The sequence below is a fragment of the Chamaea fasciata genome, unplaced genomic scaffold, assembly GCF_029207755.1.
Source record: "Chamaea fasciata isolate MVZ Bird 193981 ecotype frontalis unplaced genomic scaffold, bChaFas1.0.hap1 SCAF_10, whole genome shotgun sequence".
Lineage (NCBI taxonomy): Eukaryota > Metazoa > Chordata > Aves > Passeriformes > Sylviidae > Chamaea > Chamaea fasciata.
Genome location: NW_027094095.1, coordinates 12,172,114 through 12,191,931, shown reverse-complemented (window position 1 = coordinate 12,191,931; position 19,818 = coordinate 12,172,114). Strand labels below are relative to the sequence as shown.

At 40.0% G+C, this 19,818-nt stretch overlaps 1 long non-coding RNA gene across 2 annotated transcripts in view; it reads right to left on the bottom strand.

Annotated features, from left to right (window-relative positions):
• Positions 1 to 18,562, bottom strand: part of LOC136294918 (uncharacterized) — a 78,979-nt gene extending 60,417 nt beyond the window's left edge. The window contains exon 1 of one of the 2 annotated variants that reach the window (XR_010722524.1): positions 18,292 to 18,562. This is a non-coding gene — a long non-coding RNA (uncharacterized lncRNA). The remainder of the gene's footprint in view (positions 1 to 18,291) is intronic. The other variant, XR_010722523.1, reaches the window with a different exon arrangement.
• Positions 18,563 to 19,818: the final 1,256 nt, after the last annotated feature.

Here is a 19,818-nt window from a genome sequence, read left to right as displayed (position 1 = left end):
TGCAGCACATTCTCCTCCTGATTTATAAAAGTTTTAAGGTCTCAACACTGCAGTTTTTTCCTCTTTCCCATTAGTAAGGAAAGGTGCATTTCATTTTAAACTGCTTAATTAATACACATTTTGTAAAATATTTGGCAGTAGTAACTTCCCCAAAATTATGATCTTGCAATTATACATCTTAAGTTGTAATGACAGAAGACCAATTCAGTTGCTGCAAAATTAACATCAGCATCAAACGGCTGTCTCCCTGAGCCTGTTTACTCTTATCTACTGATCTGGAATCCTTATCAAGAGCATGATAAATTATTAAGATGTATGACAACAAAGACTCTCCTTGAGTGATACTACAAAGGCATTCTTCTAATGCTAAAATTCTTATAATTATCAAAGCAACTGAAAGAGGCAGGAAGATGAAGTAGGATCTGGTAGAAAACTCATTTCAGGAAGGTGCATACTTAAGTTCCTTCAAGTAAAGAGGAGAGCCAATCAAGGGAGAATGCTGAATCTACAGCATTTCACCCCAACATGCCTGCCATTTTCCATTCAGATAGTGACTGCGGAAAATGCTGAAGAAAAAAGTTATGGTCCAATATTCTGTTGGCAAAGTACAGTCACTGGCATTTATTTTGTCATCATAATATACCTTGGCAGGCTATCCTTCCCAGCAATACAACAAACATTTTAAATGCTTTTTCAGCTAGGCAGCTTGGAGAGTTGTGCAAAAATAAACCGCAAGTAAGCAGTTTCAAACCAAGAGTTAAAGCAACAGTAAGTGCTGCTTAATTCCTACTCATTTGCAGCTCACATTGTGGCAGCACAAAGAAAGTAGCCAGTCAGGATTCATTGCTTAGGTGGAGTGGACAAAACTTATTAGCTGTATAGCTGTCAACTAAGATCATAGAACACTTTGGGTTGGGAGGGACCTCAAAACTCATCTGGTTCCAACACCCCTGCCACGAGCAGGGATACCTCCCATAAGATCAGGTTGCTTAAAGCCTTGAACACTTCCACAGTGACATACTGGAGTGTTCCAGTGCCTCACCACCGTCAAAGCAAAGAATTTCTTCCTAGAGTCTAACATAAAACCCCCCTCTTTCAGTTTAAAGTCATCCCCCCTTGTCCAGCACTGCACACCCCTGTAAAAAGTCCCTCTTATAGGACTCTCCTTCAGGTACTCAAAGGGTCTCTAAGGTCTCTCCAGAGCCTTCTCTTCTCCAGGCTGAACAGCCCCAGCTCTCAGCATGTCTTTAGAGGAAAGGTGCTCCAGCCCTCTGGGCATCTTCATGGTCTCCCCTGTGATCTCACTTCAACAGATCCATGTCCTTCGTCTGTGTTTCCAGCCCCACACACAGCACTGCAGGTGGGGTCTCCCCAGAGCACAGCAGAGGGGTCTTTGGATGCAGCCCAGGGTGCACTTGGCTTTCCGGACTGCAAATTTCACTGAAGAGATACGTTTGCTCAGTGAAATAGAGTTGATAAGCCTCTGGGATGAGAAAATAGTGATTGAACACAAACAGTAATTTTCTAATGAAGAGGCCTACAGATTGCTGGCAAACAAAAGTTTCTCAGCACTCAACTAGTGTGTACTGTACTTGTACCAATAGCAAGTTTTCAGCCCACAGGGTTTTCTTAACTTTCCTTTTGTACTTCAATCTTCCCCTAGGATACTGTCCACATATGATCATTTTTATACAGGTTCAAATCCTACCTTTTTCAACAACATTCTCAAATTGCTTTATATTGCTGTGGACTGTAGGAAAAGTGTTCTCATGGAGAGAAATCAAGAAGAGAGGAGACACTGAAGTGCTCGTTTTAAAGAACTAGTAGCTTGGAATGAAAGACTTTTTTTTCCCCTAACACTACACTTGGATCAGTCACAGCCTCAGTCTCTCTTCTTCTGAGTCTCAGACTCCTAACATTGATAAGCCTTCAAGACTCTGGCAAAGAATATTTTCTCCAAATCAAGAGAATCTCATCTGTCACCCTCCTACTGCTTTAATGGGGCTAGGACACAGGTAAAAATGCATGTGACCCCCAGAAGGAGCGAAGGAATTTAAATTTAGAGAGAGTTCACCTCGTAGGTACTTAATAAATGTACAAGCCTAGGCCCAATTTCTCCCCAGTACATTCTCAAATAACACACTAAAGCAGCAGAGATACTGATCACAGAAGCACAGACTTTGCCCTTCAATGTGTGAATTAATGCCCCTACCAGACATAGTTCTGAGAAATAACACGTTCTTTACTATAAAATAAGCAAGAGTAGAAAACTAGAGCTGAGTCTTTGGATACCTTGTCTAGTCCCAACTCCACACTACATGATTGTTTCACTAGCAGACTACTTTCCTGTTTAAACTTAAATTTAGCATATTGTTTAGTATTAAGGTGACAGTCCACCCGCAATACCCACTAACAGAAAAACAGAGGCACAGCCAATACTGGCTGCTTTGCCCTCTCTAGTACAAGTCAGAGGAAATTGAGTCGTATGGCTGCAGGGGAAAGCACATTTCCCACTTACAAGTCTTGCTGGAAGGCTGCTTCCCTTACCACAGAAATATTAGGAATCTATTTCTAAATCAATCTAAACATTCACAATTTATCTTTTTTTTTCTTTTCTTATCTTTAAATTAACACATATAATGCTTCCAGTTTTCATGCATTTGTCATTCTCCATTATATTTCCCTCCATATACCTTTAAACAGTAACCTTGCAAATATTTTCTTGCCAACCAAAATGATAATGTTTTGTGCATTCCCTTCACCAGTCACCCTCTCAATGTACAATATTGGTTTAACCTACCATTGGCAACCTAATTCTGATTGTCTACTATTTATTTTCCTTCTCCCATCATGTATTACAGTTTACTTCTTTCTGAATTTTGTTGGGGAATTACAAGTCATTTCATAGTCAGACAAAGGTTGTACCAATTGACTGGCTAAATACTGTACTTTTCTAAAATGACTAATTTGTGTAGCTGATATTAAATACCTTTTCTCTTCTACAGTTAAATAACCACCCTGAACAGAAATCTGGTTACCAGAGTTAAAAGCCTTTTAAATTCCACTCCTGCAAATACATTTTCTTTCTCCTCAAAAGAAAAAGCTACAGGTATGATTGGGCTACTTGAGAACATGTCCCACAAGCCTTGATCTTGCAAGGTGACGAGCCATTGATTCTGACTGAATTTAATGAGAGTTCAAGTTCTCAACACAATTTGGGTTTGAGTCCCAAGCTCAGCACCAAACACAGGTAAGAAGTTTTCAGTGAACATGGAGCAGCCACAGAGAACAGGAAGATTGAAGATTTTACAGAAGAATAGGTAAAAGGACAGGAAAACTGGAAAAAAATAATTTGAACATAAATCTTTAAACATCTGAAATCCCAGATCAGCACCAATGCATACGCTGAATAAATGAGCCATTTTTCTTACTCAAATAATCACAGCAGCTTACATTTTGATGCCAGTTTGAAGAGATTAGGGCAGCGATAATAATATTAGATTCAGTAAACAACTACTGAACGTATATTAGCATTCTGCATCTTTTATTACTTAACCCTTTGGAATAGCAATTAGTTTTCAGTTTAATTGACCAAATAAAGTTGGCAGAATGACAAAACTGAGGCATTTTATTGATCATAGTTTTTAATGCAAACTGAGGACTGCTGAGGTAGCAGAACTGTCCACAATAGGTCACAGCATACAGCGATAAACTTCCCATCTCCTATCAAGCCTTCAGCATGCTGTTCACTACACAGTCTTTATCTTCACATGCTGACACATGTAATCTAACATTCTCACTTTGCCACAGTAGAAGCAATTGCTTGACAATTTGATTATGGTTTCCTGTCAGCTCATACACAGAATATTCTTGGAGCTTTCAAGATCTGCAAAATATTTTGATTTTACAATGATAATAATCTTGCGGGGAAAACATCATTTAAAATATTGATTTCTGATAGGCAACCTGCTCCAGATCTGCATACAGAAACTGCTGAGAACATCTAGAAGCAGATACGCCGCACACGAGAAAAGAGACAGAAATGACAGTAATGTGCAAATAACAGAGGGAGAGGGTCAGTGGATGAAAGCAGTTACTGTCTGACAGCTGCTCTCCTTGCTGTGTGAAACGAGTGGATGGTCCCAGTCTGGGCTGTGGGAGACAGGCATCCTCTCCACAGAATTCCAGACAGTCTTAGCATAGAGGCCAAATCCTGAAAGGACACAAGGGACACCTTTGTGTCTAGAAATGGTTTTGGCAAATCCTAGATGAGGTTCATGGAAATAAGGAAAGAAGACATGCCCGATTGCTGCCTTTTTAGTTGCACCACTGAGACAACTGAGCACTGCACAGAAATTGCTGTCAGTCTAGCATCTTGGGTTTGTTTTTCAGAACAAACATTTGAGGGCTGCAGCCAAAGAACTATTACCCAGGTCAGAGGTTGGGGCCAAAACTGAACTGATGCCACCTCTGCAGTCCCTCTGCCCTGTGATGGCTTGGTATTAAATTGACCCCATCATAGGTTGTTCTAATTTAGATTACATATCAAAATCCTCACTGGCTCAAGGTGATGTCTAACACCCCACAGCAAGGTCTCAGTCAAAATCTTGGGCTCTGGCCATATCCTGGAAGCCTAGTGCTCACACAGATCTCTTGGTATAGCCAGAGATGTCAAGTGGGCTCTCTGTGCTAACAAAACCACCAGAGCAGCTGCAACATGCTTGGTAAGCTGAGCCCACACGGTTCAGTTTATTGCCTTCAAATGAAATTTCAAGAAACGTTTTTGTTACAAAAGAACACTTGCTTCCCTGAATGTCAAGTGATATAAAGGCCTACATGCTGAGGAACAAATTGTGTGAACATTGTAGAGACCAGTTTCTTTCACCATATAGTCTGGATTCCTGCCTCAGACTGAAGCAAATGGAAGACAGACCTCCAAAGAGTTTTACTAAGGTGCCTGTTGAACATACATGAAAACATTATACTAAAAGCCAAATTGTCTTGGCACCTGAAATTCAAAGCAGACCTTTTATTTGCTTAAAATACTATGGGTTTGTGGGTTTTTTTGGTTTGGGGTTTTTTCTTGTCTATGTTGCTGTTGTCAAGACATCAAAATACATTTTCTTTTCATTTTTCTTGTTGCCATTGTCCCTGAGGGCAGTTACATGAAAGAACAAGAGAATAACTACAGTGATGCAAGACAGAGGAGTTTTGGATACCTAGAATCAGACTGTAAAGCGAGCACATTAAAATGGCAGAAATACCACCAAAAATAATCCCATTAGTGAAACTGCATGACTAACAATAATTTATATGCACCCAGAACATATGTGCACCCCCAGAACACAATCAATCACTTCACCTGGAATACAGCCACTCAGCACTATAATATTCATACATACAAGCTGTTAGCTATCATTAATCAAAAAGCTTTTAATTAATTACTTCAACTTTTAAACAACAAATTTATGAATTTACACTAAATTACCAAATTGCCATCATATCTTTTTTTTAACAAAAAAAGGTATCCAGCTAATAACTTGCACTGTGACAAATGCTAGATGATCTTGGTGTGTCACAAGAAGCAAACATGTCACATTGGACACCTCATGCTGTGAAAACCTTCCCAAGTGTGAAGAGCTGTGACACATTGTGAGATGGGGAAGCCTCAGAGAGCCACATGGACCCCAGAAGACCATGTGTGGCCCCCTTACATCTAAGGGGATCACAAGAAATCTCCAGACTGAAAACATCCAAATGTAAGACATCTTACATTTCTGTGCACAATACCGCAACTCACTGAAGTCAGTTAACTCTTGAATAGGAAGAACAGCTTAGGAAGTAGAAATTACCTAGCGCAGTATAAAAGAGGCTTTCTTCCACCACACAGAAAAGTGCAGAAAGCTTCTCTCAGCCTTATTAGATGAGACCGTTTAACCTAAGGCACTACAGTTAGAAGAGGAATTATTGAGTTGTAACCAGTTGATTCCACTGTTGTGCTGTAGCCAGTCTTGCCAAGAGTGTTAAAATACCATTACTATTTCATGATACACTTTTCATTTAAAAAAATAAATATGACAGCCTGTATGAGAAGGGAGTATGAACTACTAAAGCAGAGTAGTTTGACAAATGGAGTCTCAGATTAGATTAATTGAAAGTGTTGTGTTTTCTAAAATGCAATTACATATACATTATATAACTAATGCTGACTTACATGTACAAATGGAACAGAAGATAGGAAGCAATGCTGAGCAAAACATAGCTGAGCGTTTTCAATTCATATGAAACTTTTCATCTTTAAAGTGACCAAAATTTAAACTGAATTGTTTTTTAGATGGTATCTAAAAGCTGAAGGGGCCTCTTTTCTGTTCTAACTTAAGTTTTTTGTGACCAATATAGCATTTCTCACCAAACTGCTCTTTTCAGAAACACAAGATCTAAGGCCGTGCAGCCCAGTGTGTAGATATGAGGCTGTGATAAAACACTCCTGGAGTATTTTTCTTCCACAATTCTGTTTTCATTACTATGCAGATACCTTTCCCAGGAACTGCATGGAAATTATGAATTGAGTGGCATCAAAACCACATTGTTGGTCCTTTGCAGTCAGATCTAATAAACATTGACAATAGAGAGAGAGATTACCAAAAAGAACAGGCTCTCTTCTCTCTGGTTGACTCCCTGAAGCACTTCCTTTGTTTTATAAATGAAGAAAATATATTTTTATAATTGCAGTAGGTGTGGAATATAGATGGCTCTTTATTTATGCTAATAATTAAAAATAAATGTCAGGCCTACCACATCCTTGATCATTTAAGTCACTTTAATGATACATGAAACATAAAATAAGTCTTCTCTAAAGGTCTCTAAAGAGAAAAGGCCAACATCAGTAAATAAAGAAGGATTGTCATGGGGGGCAAACTTGAATGGAGATGGTATTCATCAAAAATGCAATTTACTTTGACAGTAATTTTCTGTATTTTTCCTGCTATTATAGAAGATATGTTTTTGACTAAGAACCCTTTTATTTGAGAACCCATTATCTTTGGTCGAAAGTCACATAGTCCCATTAAGTCATGTGGTAATGGCTTCACCATTTACTACATAAGAAAAATTATCATGATGTCATCAACTTGTCATTCAGAGCACAAATGCGGAGTTAGGAAACTGAAGAAAGTGTCTTGGGACATGAATTTAAAATCAGTGAGTTCAGCCTCATAGAGCTGAAATGTGAAGGACAAATACACAATCATTTAAGAATTCTTATTTTAAGCCAACAGTTAACATGGTGAAGGCATTTCCAGAGATTGTTTCTGAATTGTTATAAGTGATTGTTAGTTGCAGTTCCTGCACTTTGACCTTCAGAGCCCTCAAATCACTCCAAAAAAGGCTAACTCTAAGAACAAGCATGAATGGCATCAGATACCACCGTGACCCCTTCCCATCGAACACAGGCCATGCTTGGCATTGTAGGAAGACATGGTTGATAGCACTGTAGGAAGACCACCTCAGTGTCACTCAGGCTCTAATCTGAAACATTTTGGTATATTCAATGGAAATCAGTAAAGCCTAAAACAAACTGAATATCATATTTTCACCTCCAACTTACAGAAAAGTCTGATGCACCAGTTAGAGGAGAAGACACTGTGAACCAGTGTGCTCCTCCTTTATACCTCAGAGGAAAGGCAGACACTGCCCTCTTTCTCCTGGTCTGCACAAACCAAGAAGTGTCAGACCTGTCACCACCTCCTTGGTCCCCCTCACTCCCTGGAAGGCTAGTGCACTCCTACCTCTCCCAGCTCCCCAGCCCTGTCAGCAGCATTCCCTGGCCTTTATCAACACCGGTGCTCTACACTCACTTGCATGCACCCTGTTTCAGACTCGAAACCCTGCTAGTGCACTCTTCTGGAATAAGTTTGCCTTTATTATTTTTCCCCTAACTGTTGTCATTTACAAACCATGTAGCTGTAGAACAGCCCTTTTGGGGAGCACTCTTTGAGCAATTGCATTGGCTCATGATGCAGAGATGTAAAAAATTAGGAAAACTAGGAACACATCTATATTTTAATGCTATTGTTCCCTGCATACTTTAACAAATTGCTTCCCTCTATTGCCAACCATTTATGCCACAAAAAAAAAGACATCTTTCAAATCATAGCAACGCTGACTTTTTTTTGCTGTACCACTGTGCTCTCATATTCTTACAAGGTAAAATTAGTATAAGTGGCAGCATGTTTCCACAAGGCACAGCAATGAAGCTGTCATTTCAGGAAAGCTGGTTCGTCTCACTAAAAAAAGTTACAGAGAACACAAGCCACAGAAGGCTTTTGCTGAGAAACCATCTGCTTTAACTATCAGACCATTTCCTGCTCACTATCCTATGTTTCTGCAGGATAAGGGCTAGGAAGGATTACTCCCTCTGTCAAGCCATATCCCTGCACAAGAGCCTGGACTTTAGACAGCTTAGATATACGTGCCTCCAACATCCATGGTTTACAAAACAATCTCAAAGACTGAAAAGTGTCAGAAGTGATGAGGAGAAATCCCCCCCCCACCTTTGGCAACCAGAGCAGGAGTGACAGAGGGGCAGGGACCGAGCTTCAGCACCTGAGGTCAGAGTCATCTCTGCATCAGGAGTCCTGAATTTCTCAAAGCTTATCCAGCCTGATAGTACTCCTGTCAGGGGACTACCAAAACAAAAGCAGTTATTAAGCTACTACTCATGCTGAGTTAAAGTGAAAAAAGAAGGTAGAAAAGCAAGCAATATCAGAAATTGCTATTTAATAGTCATGTCCTTGTCCCATCAAGGACAGCTCATCCACTCTCTTCTTGCTCCTGAGCATCTCCCTACCACTTCTGAACTCTGCTGCAGTAACTGTTCTCTTATAAGGAATTTCCTTGGGGCCTCGCAATGTCCTCACCTAGCCTTCTTCAGTTGGTGAAGGCTACTTCATTTCACTTATGTCTTATTTCTTAATGATTAAAATATGGCTCGGGTTTTTCTCTTTCTTAACTCCCATACCAAGTTTATGCCTTTCTATTCAGCTGGAATCTCTCCAGTAGCTGGTGTGAAATGAGTTGGTGACCACTTCCCAGTTTTGCAGCAATACATACCTAATCCAGTTGGCATCCATGCTTGTCACATCAGACTGAGCATTTCAGCTGAAGGCCAGTAAGCACCAAACTTCTGCAATGTTATTGTGGCAATGAGGAAGGGCTCCACCAGACGAGGCTTGCTTTCTGAATGCAGCATTTGCATTAACCATACAGGCTTCAGCTTGCCTGGAGATAGCAAGAGGTGGTTGGAGAAGGGACATCTGATTGACTCCCTCTGGTCTGCAGAAACCCATGGTGTAAAGGCAGCAATACCAGCAATCTTGCACACGAATCACAACTAATGCTGCCTGCTGGGGCTGCTCTTGGTTATCTGCACTTAAGTACCGTCGTGCTGGGGCTTTCCTGCAGGGGAAGAGTCCTGAAGAAAAATGACTGCACAACATGCCTGTCCCACCCTGCCACGCAGTCACTTTTATTAGTGGTGATATCTGCTCTCCTGCTGTCAAATCCCCCCTTCCCACACAGGGAGCATAGAAAGGGATTTCATACTGTGTTTCCATTAAATACAAAAGCTCAGAAGTAACTCAAACTGTCAGGATTTATTCTGAATCAATTTTTCCCATAATAAATAGAAGTTCAGTTTTCTTGTGGTTAAACAAAATGAAATGCACACAGTGAAAAAAATTAAAGCTGTCAAGCTATTAGATGTCTCACATTAATGTGCATAAATGTTCAGAATTTGATGGGGAAAGGTGTGAGCTTTAGTAATTAATATTAGATGTTGCCAGTAAAAATTAGACTTAGTTTCAGAAAACTGGTTGACCTCTTGATCCTCCAGATCATTGCATATTAGATCCTTTTTTCATTACACAGTTTAGTGTTCACATACAACATCCTATTTCTGATGAATATAGCAGACAGAAGGGGTGTTTCTTGCAGTGATTTCCCTACAGGTTTGATAAGTGTGGAGTGGGGAAGAAGGAATTTAAGCAACTGGCTGCTGAAAAGTTGGTTTATACCATAATTACTGTCATAAATTATTTTTACCTGAATATTCTGCTCTTTATTCCAGTTGTGAAAGGATGGGAGTTTTTATTTTTTAGACTAAACATTTGAACTATTTAACATAAAATTTTCATGCCAGGCAGCGAATTCCTGGTCTCGTTCCCAATAGGACTTCTGGAGAATTAGGCAAAAATACTGAATATCTGTTCCCCAAGTGCCAATTTTTGGCTGCTGAGCATGTAGCCCACAGCAGCAGACAATGTGCTGGACAGCCTCTAGGGAACAAGAGGCATTATTTTCCGCTACAAATCTCTGCTAATGCTGAAACTAGAGCCCATGTTACTCTCTTGCTTACCATTTGTTTCTCTTTCCAGCAGAAATCAACAGACCTGCTTAATACAATGTCTGATTCAGCCCAGCTGCTGGTGGGTGGATGGCCACATCCTTCCTTATCTTTTCCATGACATGAGGTGCTCTGGAGCCCATGAGTCATGTGAGGGAGGGGCACCGGCTGGCAGCCAGAACCCTGCAGATTGACCCTTCAATAGCCCCTGGGGCAGCGACTGCAGCAACCGGGAACCTCTCTTTCATGTAGCTCATGCTATGAGCACACAGTGAAGGAGCACCATTTGGAAGAGGGAAGGGGCAGCAGGCCAGGAGAACTCACTAAGAGCCACAGATGTGTCAAGCTGCCAGTGCACCGGCACCTGGACTCACCCTGACCCCAACGCTGTGCACAGAGCAGCAGATCCCAGCCCATCAACACTGCACCTCTGCTGTGTCCATGTGGGGCAGGTAAAGCAAGAGCAGACTGCTTCTCCAGCTGTCCTCATGCCTCACCTGTACTTCCAGACCTCTCTTCTTACCACTGCACTGTCACCAAGCTTCCTTCAGTTAAAGTTACAGTGATATGCAAAGTGCTTACAAAGACGTAAGCTATGAAAAGCAACTAATTTGCACTGGCCATTCAAACTTGACAGCAATGCTTGAACAACCTGGCTGCTCAACCCTTCCCCTCCACTCCCCACCCCCTATTTGCTGCAGCATTAGATCATCCTGAAGGGAGGGAAAATGAGATTCTTTCATGAAAGCACAAAAAAAAAAAAAATAGGTATTTTTCTTTTACCTACAAGAACACTTTGAAAGGAGAAAATTTCATTAAAGACACTCAATTATATTTACTAAATTATTAATCTAACAAAAGCCAAGAAAAATCATACATTCAGGAAACACTACTTTTTTTTTTAATTAATTGGCTGAAAAGTCCCCTGGTAGCTTCCTCTAAGACTGACTATTGTTTGGGAATGAAGAACTCTTAAAAAAAAGAAAGATAAATTGTTTTATAATTAGAATAATTGGTAACTCACCAGGAATGTGAACTAACAGGTATATTAATACAGCTGTTTCTACCAATACGCATGCAAAAGCCCACTCATGCTATATTATACAAAGGACTCACTCCAGGCTTTGTACCACACAAAACAGCTCTCATAGCTGAAGTAGATCCCAAGGTGCCAAAAATTTAGAGGTTGTACTTGGGAATGCAATAGCTCCTCCTCATGCAGTAGAGTTTGACAGGCTGTTTCTGACCATCCTTCGTAACTACTTACCTCAAAAATACAGTGTTAAAATAATCCTTGGTTTTTGCATCTGAACAAGACAGTGGTTTTACAAGCAGTCATCCAGCGTGCACCCCACACAGCACTGGCCTCCAGCCTGGCTCAGGGCTGGGCAAAAGACTTGCCTGTTTCTCTCCTCAGCTATGACACAGAAAAATTACCTGGGGTAGCAGGCAAGGTCTTTCCCAGGTGCTGAGGCAACACTCACCAGGATATGTAACTGAGCCCCTGAACAGTTTCTAGTGAAAGGAAGCATTGACCCCAAAGGAAGGTCATCCACCCTACAGGATCTCCAGTGATTCCACAGGTAGGAGTGAGCTTTATAAACCTGTCCTATTCCTGGTTTACAGAAGTCCATTACAGTTTCTTACATAGCTTCAATCCTGCTGCTAAAAGCAACTAACAAAGAAAACAAACCCCTCATATTTCTTCACAAATAAAATCCAAGTTTGACAGTCCACTAGTCCTTGAATTAGTTCTCTTTGTTTTATTTTGTTTTTTGGAGTGTTTTTAGAATTTTTAAGAAAGTGCAGTAAAAGTTTATTTCGTTTCTGTAACGCATAGATGTTTACTGACCATCATTCAAGTCCCTCATGGACAGGGAGCCCAAGCTGGCCCCACTCTGAGCTACTGGTTGGAATACCACTGTAATGTTTCCAGCATTACTTATGGAAGCTGTATGAAACGCATAGACTGCCCTGCAATAGCCTTAAGAACAGTTCTCTGGTATTACTGAGCCAGTTACTAGATGTCAGTCAGAAAAAACCCCAAACATACTTAGCATTACATGCCTTGGTAAACTAAGATTCAAGAACTGGGAATTTATTTGTATGTCAAGGTACCTAGACAATAGATCACTCGACTCTCCAGTAAGGTTTTTATTTGCTGATGAAGTTATCTACTAGAAATGCTATTTATAACGTTTTACTTCTTTCCTTTACTCTTGTTATTAGCAAAACCTTTGTCAACTCAAAAGCACAAGCAGGACTTTTTGACAGAGACACAACTGCTAATAGTTGCAAAGACATTTGGTATGGTTCAAACCCAGCTCACTGCAGAGGGTCCTCATAACTTGGGACAAGTAGGCAGAAGCATTCCCTACACAGCTGTTTCCTACTTGTGTGCAGAGCTGTGTTCCAGAGCTGCCAGTGCCCTTCCACATTACTGCACAGCAATTCCAGCCAACTACTAAACAGGAGTGAGAGCCGATGATGGGCTCTATCACCTGGCAACAGATGGGACTCACTCAGCCCTGAGCTTCTAATGTCAGCACTGCTGACTTGTACCAGCCAGGGCTGGGCATTGCCTTCACTACCACAAAAAGTCTTTAGATAAATAATTTATTAAAAACTTTTTGCCTGTATTGTATTGAATAACATAGGCTTCTCTCCAACCTGTACCTCTATGTGTGTACAAACAGTATTTATTCATCTACAGTACAAAAACCCAGCACCAGCTGAACCCCAAACTCCTCATTGCATAAGGAAGGGAGGGAAAAGGCAAGTTTGACTTCATCTTTTAGAATTAATACAAGTTTTGAAGTGCCACTTAGCAAGATATAGCTGTCCTCCAGATTTATTGTCAGCTCTTTCCTACTATAGTTCTCATATGCATAAGGGTATAAAGCTTGGACACTTTTACATTTAAGCCTAGAAACTATCGGTTCAGTATTTTTAAAATTTTTATGGCCATAGCTACGTAAATTATATAATACAAGTCTCTATTTTAAAAGCTTTTTCTCATTAGTGTCTGCCCTCAGCTCTATAAATCACTGTGCTATACATGTGATTGTGTCCTGCCATACAGCTCCAAGTACAGAATGGACAAACGAAGCTGTTATAAACCCATACTAAGTGACATTTTTAACCCATAGATTTTGAAAGCTTTTTAGTTACACATTTTCTATGATTTCTGATTAAACCAAAACTGCTTTCAATGATGCAAAATAAATCACACCACATAATTATTCACATTCTTCCCACATGTAGTCAAATGATGTGTTTGCCACTTTTGGGACTAAAGTCCATCTTCCATTAGGAAAATAGTAAATTGAAAGAAAGCACCTCTAGATACTCAGATAGCTCCAGATCTTTCCTATGATTTATTCTTCTCTATCTCACTTAAGCTCCAAGGGAGGTTTACTACATTTTCTTTAGGTAGAAGAAAATTTAACAGCAGGTCTATGAGTACCACTGCCTACAAGTGACAGTGCTCTATCTGCTGTCTTCTATCAGAGTCTCTGCACAATCAGAAGGATTACAAGTTTGTGGCCAACTTGCATCCTCATGAAAGTATTACAACTAAATACTCAGAAACTATCTCATTAAGCAATACAGATTCTCCATAGCCAAAAACTTTAATAATAAATAAAGTATCCAGCAACTTATTTTCTTCATCTGTCCAGGCCTTGTTTCTCTAAGAGGTGACTTCTTGACTTTTCTCACTGTCTCAAGCCATACAATGCTTATTTCCTCCTATTTCAAACAGTTCAGTGACACTGCAGTCAGCTTCTAGAAATACCTAGACATGAAATTGCTTGATTTACAAGTATTTTATGTAAAATCCAGAATTAACGACTACAATATTGAAAGATCCTTTTATACTGATCTAAAAGAAGTCTCATTTAATCCCTTTATCATCATGGAATATGCAAATATCTGCATTAAATGCAGTTACAATCACTTTTTTACTCACAAGTCTTTATCCCTATATTTCTCAGTGTTTTGTAGCTCTATCTCAGTGCTCTGGAATGTAATGCCACTCAAAGTTCTCCAATTCTGCAAGATACAATTAAGAGTATTCTACTAGGAATAAGGGGTTTTTGCTGTCTTACAGATTACAAGATAGAAATAGAAATGTATAACAGTTAAAAAGTTGTGCTTGCTCAGCGTTAATTTACCCTTTAGAAGCACCCCATTCAAAACATTTGGGATTTTACAATCCCTGTGTCAGCCTAGTTTGTCTAACACTTACTTTGGGAGATAGGAAGGCTGGGAAGCAGTGTAATTCTTTGAGTAAGCAGGAGGAGATATTTGCCATATAGGGACTATTTGTCTTACAGAAACTATTGGACAGAAAATGACTACCAGTACAATGGGAGCAACCACAAGGCTGAGCTATAGCATGCTGACTTCCTGGAGTGGGAGAATTTTCGATGTTTAAATTCTGCTATTCATGTAATTGCTACAAGCAAAAAGCTGTTTTCCCCTATAATATTTCCTACCCTTCAGAGAGCTAAAACAGATAAGCTCCTTTCTACTCCTAAGTTCACACATCAATTTCTGAGGAAGAAAAGAAGCCATCAACAACTCAAATTCACCCCCTCAACCAAAAGTAGACTAAATTCCCTGGTTTGTTTATTCTTTATCTTGAGAGAAGCTCCAGTTTATCACAGCTCTCCCCTGGTAAGTTGTCATCAGAAAATACAAAGCCATTAGCCAAAAGCAAAAAGAAAGCAGAGGCACGTGCCTGAAACTTCACAGGGCAGCTACGTCGAAGGACAAACCTCCACAATCAGGTTTCTAAACTGATCATGCAAAACAGGTACTTTGAAACACTGGAAAACAGTACTTTTAAATTCTTCTGCTGTCTCAACTGTTGGTTCCATGTGTTTCTAGGGGAATCACACCACAAAAGAATTTTAATTAGACACTTCTTTACTCAACAACCTGTCTACAAGCTGAATGGCAGGAAACAATCAATGCCTTGATGAATAAATTGTCAATCAAACCAAATCCCTACATCTGGTTACCTTGAGCTTCCTCAGCCAGAAGAACATAGTGAAAAAATACCCATGTTATTAACCCTCTCCGCCCTGCACTGTCAGGAAGAGGATGATTAATCCATTTTCCATTTACCCTTAGCACCACTGATAAAATTGATCCTCACAACAGTAATCTTTTGTTTTCTTCTCCAACTCTGCCACTTAAGACACCCTGTCAAAAACATTTTTCAGATAATTCTTTTTCTACTGAGCCATTTTAAGCATGAAAAGTGCTAACCACACAGACTCATTTTGCAAAACAAAACATTCAATTGAGCTGCACCAACATTAATGGTGATTACTAGAGATCAAATTGAAGGGCAACCAGAAGTGACTTATCTATGCTTGAGTCTGGTGACCCCTTTGTTCCTTGCCAGGGAATGTGAAGAAACAGATTAATCAAATGCAATAGCCATATGTTTTCTTTTTTAAAAAAGAAATCAGATTTTCACAGTCAGAAAAGCACTGATGAATTGTTACACAATTTTCTCAGCACCCATAGCTCACAAAATCTTGTGTTTGCAATCTAACTGCAGCAAACAGCTGTAGCTCTACCTGTCATCACAGCCCTAAGGGAGGACACCAGCAGTGTGCAACTCTTACTCCCAGGATGTATTCCCCAGATGTTGAAAAACCCTTTGACCAAAACATACTGTTGTAGGGTTGGAAAGACAGATGTCTAAGCAGGACATGGGAGAACTACTTAATGTCTGTCTATATTTTCATTTAAAAAGGCACTAAATGTAAGACATTCTTAAGGCCTTTGTCTGAAATCCCTCTATCATTTATAATAAGACTTATAACTTGAAAATTATTTTTCCTTCCCTCACAGGCTTCATTGGGGGGGGGGGGGGGGGTGGATGAAAAAGAATAAACATACTTGAGAATAATCTTATTTTAATGGATTGACAAAGACAATTTTGTGGCTGATGATATGACTCCACTTATTCATTTTTAATCACAATGTATTAACCTGTGGTGGAGAAGGCCAAAATCAGCAATGCATTTAAGGAAGTCTTTAAATCAAAGCAGACAAACAGCCACACAACTGCGTACTACCATTAGATCATTAAGGTGCTTAGAATTAAGCACCAGCTTAACATATTGTTAGATTGTGTCCTTAACATTGGCAGAGCAGAAAAACAAGAAACCCAGAGTATTTAACTATATCTTATACATACATTCTATTGTCACAGGCTTCTGAACTCTTCTGAGGAAAAGTTCCTCCAGAGTTAGGGTTGTGGGTTTAAATTTAGGAATTTCGTTTGTAGTGAGTGACATTTTCAGTAGGATGGTCAGACAGTGCAGCTTACAGGAAAACATCCCAGCCTGAACAGTCACCATTGTGTCCCAGCAGATTATGTAGAACAAGGATTTTGACCCAGTTTTGGCATGACTATTGTTTACAGCTCAACCTGCAACTGACTGGCTTTCCTGGATTTACTCTCTCTCTCCAAACAATTTATCTGCTTTTAGATTATTTTTGTTTTCTTTAATAATTCTGTTCTAGACACAGTGCCAGGCACCCTTCCTGATGAAGCGGATGAATTTACCAACACCTGGTGCATTTGAAACCCTAGAACAGCCAGATGGTAAAGACACAGACTCTCCAAATGTCATTACAGCAAGGAAAGCAGTGCTGCTGCAGACAGAAATGCTCCCTCGGGAGGGGAAAGCAGCAGAGAGGGGAGGCTGTTTGGGTGGGGTTTTCCTAAGGGCCAGCTACTCATGCTGCTGGAAACTCAGCCCAGAGAGCCATGCAGCACACACAGACTGCAACCAGCAGGAACACAAACCACTGAGTCTACTCACAATCCTGCTGCTGAACTGTCAAAGGATTGCCTCAAAAGCCGTATTATACAGCAGCCCAAACAACAGGTGGTTTTGTGGAGCTTCAGGATTACCCACCTAATCTTCTTAAGGAATGAAATAGAACAGCCATAGAGGGCTCTACAGAGGAAGATCACAAAGTTCATCAGCTGAGATGTGATTATATGAGAGCTAATCAGTTTAGCCACAAAGTAGATCTTACTATTTGTTCTTTGGAAAGCTCCTCAGCTTTTTCAGAGATTTTCTCTTCTCCCCTTTCCCTGTCCTTGCCCCTCTTCTGTTTACTCCCTTTTGTCCAGATACACAGAAAACGTGCTATGTTAAATATTTCATTTTAACCAAGCAAAAATAAGTATCTATTAAAAATATTTGCTACATGCCAGCGTAGTACAGCAAGAGCCTTAAAAATCTAGGAAAGGATCACACCAAAATTATCGCTTCCATTTGTACTTCTCACTTCTATATGCATCTATGCTCCCTGTGTTGCTGTACTTAGTTTCCAGTAGAAACCAGCTCCAGGGTTTGGACAGCAGGCAGTGCCAGGAAACCACTGAGATGCCATAAATCTGGATGGCTAGTCCAGCCAGAACTCAGCCTACAGAAAACAGCCAGAGTATTTATACTGTTAACAGGCAAAACACTGCTATCATGTTATCTTCTAGTCCATGGTTCTCCAGAAGCTTGGCTCTCCTGTCAGGGAATAACTCTCCCTGTTGCCACAAGCTCATTTCAGACCTCTCAGACCATGAAGTAGCATCCTCCCCCATGAGCATCATTTTACTTTGAGCAATCTCTAGCTGTAATCAGAAGCAGCATCTAGTGGACAAATGAAAGGGGAAACCTTCTTGACAGTGTGATTCCTGACCCTTATTTTTTGCCTTTCAGCCTCAGCCCCAAATGACAGTTCCAGGGAACTTTCTCTTAAGATTACCAAAACAGAAGTACCAATAGCTACAGGATTTATTATCTGAACATGCACTTGTGAGGTTTGGATTAAAACCACAAGTTCATTTCACTTACCAGTCAATAAACAATCAGCTTTCTGTAGTTCCTCCAGCTCTTCAGGCTTCATAGCTCCACACAGAAGCTGAAACACCTTATACTGCAAAGAAGTACATAGCCCCTTTTTTGGTTGGTAGGGTTTGGGGTTTTTTGGGAGGGAGAGGGAAGAGAGGGTAAACCCTTTGCTTTATAAGGCCTAATCTGAAAATCTCTGACTCAGAAACAGCTCCCTTGAGAGGAGATTCCCTGATATTACTTAGGGAATGGGCTGATTGGTCACAGAACAATCACCCCCATCTTCATTCTGAGTCACTCAGGTGCCAGACTTTGGGTCTCATAATCTCCTGAGCTAAAAAGCCTTTAACACCTGGAGTTGTTTCCCTGTAGAGTACTTACATAATTAAGCCCCCTGGTTTGGGAGAAATCCTAATAATTCATTTTTTGTCATATGCTTATTTTCTGTTCTTTTCACCCTTGCTCTCAGTGAATCAATATAAGGAAGATCTGTAAGGGAACTGTAAAACTCATGGGATATATTGAAAAGTCTGTATAAATCCAAGCAAGAAAATATTTCAGAGACTAATACAAAACCTAAATTCTTTTAACTTGCATAATAAAACTTTAACTAATTTTTATTTGGTTTTGAGCCATCTCTGAGATTGCTTTGAAAGTTGTAGAAGGCTTTTCCATTTGCTACTTTAAAGAAGTTATTTTATAATAACTCTAAAATAGTTGATAATTTTTAACCATTGGGACCAATTTAAGGTTATCTACAAACTGTTCAGCTGCTTTCCCAGGACCTACATCTTCCCCAGCAGCCAATCCTGTGGTTCTAGAGTCACGAAGGAGCATCACAATGATGGTGGTGTGCTCTGTGTGCAATCAGAAATTGCTTGTCAAGGTTAAGAAATTACATGACAGAGTTCTTCAGTAACACTTCTACACACAAGGGAAGGCTTGTGTGGGAAACCCCTCTTCAATAAATGAAAGAAATTTATTGAAGTGCAACATTGAAAGTACAGCCTGGTAGTCTTCATTACACAGATCTAGCAACACCTTGACTCTGGACCAATACACTTCAACAATTATGTTTGGAAGGTTTTTTGAGGTTTCCTAATTTTTCCCATTCTGAAAGGTTTACAACAGTACTGCATACATTTTCTTCTATCTTAGTTGAAGAAAGAACTTGCACACATTCTGCAGCCCAACTCCCCCTCAGAAAAGCGTGTAAACACAGGCATTGTGTTTAAGTGCTCTTCCAAAGACATCTTCTTGAGTCAGGACTTGAACCCAGGTCAATAGCACATGGGTGAGAAACCATGTCTTTCTTATATGTTTATTTATTTTTGAATGAGGTGATATAACTCAACATTAGATCCCATGAACAGGCCATTTTTACGTTGTCATCTCAGAGGAAAGGTATTAGTCTGACAAAACCTGCAGAATCAACCCATCCTCCTAAGATGACTGAGAAATTCAAAGGAATTCTGGTTATGTTGATATTGCTTATGTAGTTAGTAGAATGTTCCACTTGCTGGGCATTAT